General features: G+C 45.2%; 1 non-coding gene across 1 annotated transcript; it reads left to right on the top strand.

The window, feature by feature from the left end:
* The first annotated feature begins 1,876 nt into the window (after positions 1-1,876).
* Positions 1,877-2,018, top strand: LOC116081314. Its single transcript, XR_004114814.1, has one exon. It is a non-coding gene; the product is annotated as a small nucleolar RNA SNORA48 (small nucleolar RNA).
* Positions 2,019-7,777: the final 5,759 nt, after the last annotated feature.

The following is a 7,777-nucleotide window of genomic DNA, read 5'->3' as shown; positions in this document are numbered from 1 at the left end:
AAAAAAAAAAAAAAAAAAAAAAAAAAAGAACAAAACCTTATTTCTGGTCTACCACAGTCCTGAATCATGAATTGTTCATTTAGCACAGTTCCTAGAGTCCCATCTTCCCAAGGGGGATACTCTGTTGCAGAGAAAAAGAGTTTCGAAAGGGGTTCATCCTATTCAACTCCTCCTCTAAGTAGACTGTGGGTCACTAGAGAAACCAACCATGTGATGGGAGGACTGGAGTGTTCAGCATAACCTCTGGAGAGGAGAGAAGGGCTAGAGATTAACTTCCGCCATCAAAGGCCAACACTTTAATCCAGCATGCATGTATAAAAGGGATTCTATACAAGATCTAAGTGAGGGATTGGAGAGTATCCAGACGTGCTGGGACTCCCCTCCCACTTTACCCTGTGCACTTCTGCACTGCCCGTTCATGTTTTGTTTGGGACAGGATTTCATCTAATTCAGGCTGGCCTTGAACTTATTACACAGCCAAAGATGGACTTGAACTCCTGATTCTTCTGCACACATTTCTGAGTGCTGGAATTACAGAAGTACACCTCCACACCAGTTCATGCAATGCTGGGGATCGAACCCAAGGCCTTGGGCATGCTAGGCAAGCACACTACCACTGAGCCACATCCTAGTCCCATTTGCAACCTTTATAATAAACTGGTAAATGCAAATAATTGTTTTCCTGGGCTCTGTACACCATTATAACAAATTATGAAGCAGTAAGCTAGGGATTTGTAGTCCATTTGGTGAAGTGCCAGGCAACTCTATGGGTTGCAAATGACATCCGAAGTGGGCACAGCTCTCATTTGTGACTGAGTCTCACAGGGACCAGGGCTGCTGAGCAGCAGGTGGCCATCACCTGCAGAGCTGGTCCTGAAGCCACACTGGCAAACTCACCTTCTCTGTTCTCCTTCCTCACCATGTTGGAATCAAGCAAAAGAAACTTACTCTAAGTATTACCATTTGGTTTTCAGACTTCATTTAATCACTGGGAGAGACTGAGTTCAAGATCCCAGCCCCTAGTGGAGCTGGGGACTTCCCAATAGCTTAATAGCTTTTGCTGTAAGGAAACAGTTGTCCAAGTCCAGACACCTCAGGGACAACTTATAAGGCAACAGTTGTCTGAGTCCAGACATCTCAAGGACAACTTCTTCATCTTGCTGGCAGGGTCAAACTAAGTTCATACTCCCAGGCCCAGGAACCAACTCCCATCCTGATTGATGGAAACTCCCTTGCTCGACCCCTTATATCAAAACATGACTGAACAATGCTACAGCCCACCCTGTTCCCTCTTGCTTCATGGCTTCATTTTTAAAAATATGCTATACAGCGTTTCCTCTAGGTTGTAGTTCATCTCTTGAGTCTGTCCTGCAGCCCTGACCAATCAGTAGTGGCTTAGCTACAACAAATTTTTGTCTCTGCATTGACCTGGTGTTTGAGTTATGTTGGATTTAAGTGAACCCCACAACAGGATATCTCTGATCCATCAACCAAGAGAAGATGTTCTCTTGGGTGGGTGGGGGGCCCCAGTGAACAAGAGGGAATGAGCCAAACACACAGATGCTACAAGCAGGTTATGATTCTGAGATGCAATGCTGAGGTCACAATAAATCTTTGAAATAGATATAGTAGAGGCTTTCCTAAAAACTCCTTAATGGGACTTGAAGTGGCTGGAGTACTGGTCTAACATGCTTGAAGCCTTTGGTTTGATTTCCAGCTCCTCATAAGCAAGACTTGGACGTTGGAGTTCAGAAGTTTGAAGCCGTCCTTGGTTATATAGCATATTCAAGGACAGTCTAGGCTATATGTGACCCTGTCTCAAAAAAAAAAAAAATCCCAAACCAAATTGAAATGAAGAACAAGGTTAAAAATTCTTCTCCCCTGGCAATGGGCAAAGAGACATCTTGTTGTTGGTGTTGTTCTTATCAGCCAGGGGCAGAGCAGATGGCAGGTCTTTTTTCATCATAGCCTGATGCCTGTCTTGGTGGCCAAAGCTGTTTTATGCCTATGACATATAAAACCCAGATCACTTCAAATCCAGCTAGCACGGCAAGAGAGGAGGAAAACTGAGGCATGCATTCTGCCATGCCATGTGGTGCAGGTGGGGAAAGACACAGGCCTGCCCTTCACCACATGGCAAGGGTGAGCTTAGACAAACAGAGCCCAGTCTACCACCACTCGGCACAGTAAGGGAGGAAGGAGGCAGACCTGTGTACGGCCATGCCAACCACAGACCCACGCTCCAGCACTTGACACAGGCGGGCTAGAGACAAGCAGATGTCACCCAGGGGCCCACCAGCCATGTGGCCGGCCTGCAGCAAGAGCCACCCCAATGTGTGAGTATGTGGTAGGAAGATGGGAGAGAAAGAGAAGTGGAGCAGCATGGACACTACTGACTGGCTCTGAAGGTGTGGGTACAGGTGAGCCACCCTGGAGGGCAGGGGAGCAGAAGAGCTGACCTTGCCTCCTGCCAATGGTGGCATTGGGTGGCCAAACTGGAGCAGTACTGGAGAATTTGTCCTGGTGGTGAGGATAAGGGACAGCTGGTTGACCAGCTCAGCTACCACCCAGGCCCAGATCCAGGGCTCTGAGTTGGCCCACACCAAAATCTATATCATGTGCAAATGGTTGGGAAACCAGAATGGGCCAGTCCTGCTGATCCAAAGCTGCAGGATCTCCATGACACAGGGCAACAATAAAATAACTGGGAGGAGTCCCAGTGAGGATCCGATATTAATGGAGTCACAGAAGTCAGAGATCTCAAAGCAGACTAATGATTCAATGTAACAAACATTCACTAGTGAAGAAATATGGACAGAGGGATCTACCGTGGGACACACTGTGATATACTACAGCTTCCATGATGAGATGTTTCCTGTGCTTTGTTTTTATTGTTGTTTTTTGTTTATTTGTTTGTATGATTTGGGGGGGTTGCAAGGGCAAAGGTTAGATATGAGGGGATGGGGAGATGATCACATGGGATGCATGATGTAAAACTCACAAAGAATCATTTAAAAAGCTAAAAAAAATTCTTGGTGATTTATGATTCTGGAAGGCCTTTTTGTATACTTTTATACCAACATAATTTCAGCGAGGGCTCTTTAGTGTGGTTTAACTGAGAATGACCCTCACAGGTTCATATATTTGAATGCTTGGTCATAACTTGGTGAAACTGTTTGAGAAGGACTAGTGTGCATGGCCCTGTTGGAGGAGGTGTGTCACTGAAGGTGGGCTTTGAAGTTTCAAAAGCCTGCACCAGGCCCAGTCTCCTCTCTGCCTTCAACTTTTAGATCAGGATGTAAAAACTCTTAGCTGTTGCTCCAGCACCATGCCTGCCTGCCTGCTGCCACATTTTTTTTTTTGCCATGAGGGTCATAGTCTCATCCTTTGAAATTACAAACAAGCTCCCAATTAAATGCTTTATTTTATAAGTTGCCTTGGTCCTGGCATCTCTTCGAAGCAGTTGAAATGCTAACTAAGATAGTTCTCAGACCAGAGTGTCCATGTGTGACAGATGAGAAGGGTTTAACTGAACAACTAGTCCACACAATTACAGCCCCTGGGAAATCTCAGAACAGGTCTGTAAACTGGGGACCTTGGGATACTCCTAGCACATATCAGTTCCAGTCTCAAGGCCTCAGTGCAAGGGTAGCTGAAGGTCTACTCTCTGTTTTGAGGTCAAAGGCTGGAGAACCCAAGGAGGATGCTGTTGGTATAAGTCCTCCAGACCAAACAGCATGGACTCCAATGTCCACTGCAAGAGCCGAATATGCCTTGGGTTCTGAAGGGAGACATCAATCTCCTTGTGGTTGTGCTCTGGTTGGATGGTGCCTGCCCACACTGAGGGCAAGTCCAGCCAGATGTGTCTGCTGTGATTCTCTAGAAACAGCCTCACAGATACACCCACAAAGCTATCCAAAAAATTCTCTATTTCTTAATCCAGACAATCTGGACACTTAAAATTAACCACCACAGGCACTTAACTATTTTTTTACTGATTGCTTAATACTATCGGCTTGCTCTTCATGCCTATTTGAGCATTTCCATTTTTATAATTCTAAGCTATCTTGATGTGTAGAACATGGTGGTCCAACCATAGACTTGGTCACTGCTACTACTTGTTCTAAGCACTGAGATGAGTACTTGCCATCTATACAAATAAAATGCACAGGTTGGAGAGATGGTTCAGTGGTTAAGAGCACTGACTGCTCTTTTCTATTTTTTAAGATTTACTTATTACTATAAATAAGTACACTGTAACTGTCTTCAGACACACCAGAAGAGGGCGTCAGATCTCATTACAGGTGGTTGTGAGCCACCATGTGGTTGCTGGGATTTGAACTCAGGACCTTCAGAAGAGCAGTCTGTGCTCTTACCTGCTGAGCCATCTCACCAGCCAACATTGGCTGCTCTTCACTGAGTTCAGATCCCAGCAACCACATGGTGGCTCACAACCATCTGTAATGAGATCTAACACACTCTTCTTGGGTGTCTGAAGACAGCTACTGTGTTCTTACATATAATAAATAAATCTTTAAAAATAAATAAATAAATACAATACACAAGCTGCTTTAATCCTCGTGGAGGCTGAGACAGGAGGATTACCATGACTTTGAGGGCAGCTTATAACATGTAGTGATTTTTAGACTGGGCTACAGAATAAGACAGTGACTGTGTGTGTGTTATGTGGGGCATGTGTGAGTATCTGTGTGTATGTGCTATGTATAGTGTGTGTTCAAGTGTGTGTGATGTGTGGGTTGTGTATGTGTGTATATCTGTGTGTATGTGTATGGGGTGTGTATGTGTGTATATCTGTGTATATGTGGGGGAGTGTATGTGTATGTATGTATGTGTGTGGGGGGTGTGAGTATGTGTGTGTGTACAGGAGTGTGTATGTGTATCTGTGTGTATGTATGTGTGGCTTGTGGGGTGTACATGTGTGTAAGTATGTTCGTATGTATGAAATGTATCTGTGTGTGGTGTATGAGGTGTGTATGTATATGTGTATACGTTTGTGTGTATGTGTGAGTGAGTGTGTGTGTGTTTGTTTGTTTATTCTGTAACACTGGAGATTGAATCCAGGGCCTTGTGAATGTGAAGCAAGGAGAAGCCTCAGCCCCTCCATACACATTTTGAACATAATAAAATGCACTTAAGACATGAAATTAGTATGACATGGATCATGGGCTTGGTTAACTTCTGACTAGCTTTTAATTTACTGCTTAGTTTTTTTATTTATATAACAATGGATAGAAAGTTTTTGTGTAATGAGGAATCTTAAAATAAAAGATTTTCATGCCCAGCATGGTGGTGCACACCTTTAATCCTAGCACTCAAGAGTCATAGGTGGGGGTAGGGGGGTGGGGAGGGGGAGGGGTGGGGGTGGGGGTGGGGTGAGGATCTCTGTGAGTTTAAGGCCAACCTGGTCTACAAAGAGAATTCCAGGACAACCAGGACTGTTACATAGAAAGTTCTGTCTCCAAAAAGTAAACAAACAAACAAACAAATTAAAAGTTTTTCATTGAACTCAAGATCTAATAAACAATCCAGGCTCTTAAGGACAGGCATCAGGCAGAGAGGGTGTGTCTCAGACCAGCGCTGTGCTCTGCCCGCCATCCTTGTTTGCTGACTAGCTGCCCATCCTCCAAGCCTTAGTAGAGGTTTCATTTCTTCCAGTCAGCTTTCTGAGGACCAAGCAGATCTTCTCAGCATGTGCATTTGGGTCTGTAATGCTTCATCTCAGCTGTCAACATGACTGGATCTGAGATCAACTAATGGACACACCTCTGGGCAGGTCTGTGAGAGTATTTCCTGGAATGATTAAATGAGTGTAGACAACCCATTTCTGGAGTGGGTAGCACCTCCTGGCGGTGGCCCAGATTTGGAGGGAAAAGCAGTGCTTTTCTTTGCCTGTTCACATTCGCTCCCTGCCGGTGAGTGCATCTACTACTTACTCTGTAGTTGCTACTATCTTTGCTGACACCAGAACCCAGCTTCCTCAGCCTTCAAATGTGGGCTCTCTAGGCATCCTCCAGGCTTTCAGTGCCAGACTGGGATTGCTAAGACATCCAGTGTCACAGAGTGAGGAGCTGCTGGGTTTTCAGACTCTCCAGAATGCAGATAGTCATTGCTGGACCTCCTAGCATGTGCTGTGCAAGCCAGTCTAGTGACTCTCCCTTTAATATGTGTTCACTCTATTGGTTCGGTTCCTCTAGAGATAATTGATGGATATGGCTTCTATACACTGCAGTCCAAATAGCAGTAAAACGATGTCTTCAGTCAATTGTGTCCTTGCTTGGCAGTGAGCTTCTCAGGAAGACACTCACCTGTCCACTTCTGTAATGCTCAGGGATTCCACAGAGCTCAGCAAGTTGTTACTACATCCCTGAAGGCACTGGCTCTCAGAGAAAATTGGGGTGAGGATAAATGGAGAGCAGTGTTTTGTTTTGTTTTGTTTTGTTTTGTGTTCCAGGCATTTCTTATACTGGGGTTCTCAGGTACTACTCCCCAGGTCATACTGACTTCTGCCCAGGCACTATTCCCAGGTAATAAAAATAAGTAAGATTTATGAAGTACCTGGCCCACACCAGGCATGATTCTTCATGCCTTTCATGTATTGAATCATTTAATTGTCACAGACTGGCCAGGCAGTGGTGGCGCACGCCTTTAATCCCAGCACTTGGGAGGCACAGGCAGGTGGATTTCTGAGTTTGAGGCCAGCCTGGTCTTCAGAGTGAGTTCCAGGACAGCCAGGGCTCTACAGAAAAACCCTGTCTTGAAAAAAAAAAAAAGAAAGAAAAGGAAAGGAAAAAGAAAAAAAAGAAAAAAATTGTCACAGACTAAGGTCCTGAGAGGTTAAAGCAACCCACCCAATGTCGCACAGTAGAGAGTGCTAGAAGCAGAGGCTGAATCAGACCATCTGCATCCAAAAACCTGTGTCCCCAGCTACCAGGACATTTATCCCAAGGGCAACCAGAATTGGGGAAATGTGTCAGATGTCTTCTGATGCTAATTACATTGACAGCAATGCTTTTGACAAAAACTACCACGCCACTGCTTCCCAGCATGCTATTCTCCTAGGAAAGATACCTGTTCATTTGGGGGCAGACCTGCTTCCCAGCTCTCTGGTATGTACCTCTAGAAGGGGCTTTGCAGACATATGGTCTAAGTAGATCCTCGTAAGACTGTGCAGGTCAGTTCTAGGAGATAAGAGAAGGTGGCTCCAGGCTCAAGCAAAAAGCAGACTGCCAGAGCAAGATGCTCACTCATATGGAGACTCCAGAATGAGAGATGAACAAGCATGTCTTTCCCTTTGCGGGGAGCAAGTGAGGCCTTTACCTATCCCATCCTATGGAATGTCAGATTCCTCACCTCTTAACTGGAAGAGCCTTAATTAAGATCAACTTACAGTACAACAATCCGTTCGTAGGTCACTGTTTTGTGTACTAGCTGAGGTAGCAGGCAGGGTACATAATAATGGCGAGGCTCCATCATGAAGAAGTGATGGAGCTTTCTAAGCAGCAAGTCGTGTATCTTAGTCAGGGTTTCTATTCCTGCACAAATGTCATGACCAAGATGCAAGGTGGGGAGGAAAGGGTTTATTCAGCTTACACTTTCACATTGCTGTTCATCACCAAAGGAAGTCAGGACTGAAACTCAAGCAGGTTAGGAGGCAAGAACTGATGCAGGGGCCGAGGATGGATGTTACTTTCTGGCTTGCTTCCCCTGGCTTGCTCAGCTTGCTTTCTTAGAGAACTCAGGACTACCAGCCCAGGGA

This window comes from Mastomys coucha, unplaced genomic scaffold, assembly GCF_008632895.1.
Source record: "Mastomys coucha isolate ucsf_1 unplaced genomic scaffold, UCSF_Mcou_1 pScaffold6, whole genome shotgun sequence".
In the NCBI taxonomy this organism is placed as follows: domain Eukaryota; kingdom Metazoa; phylum Chordata; class Mammalia; order Rodentia; family Muridae; genus Mastomys; species Mastomys coucha.
The sequence above is the reverse complement of the archived record's forward strand: the minus strand, read 5'-3'. Positions and strand labels throughout refer to the sequence as shown.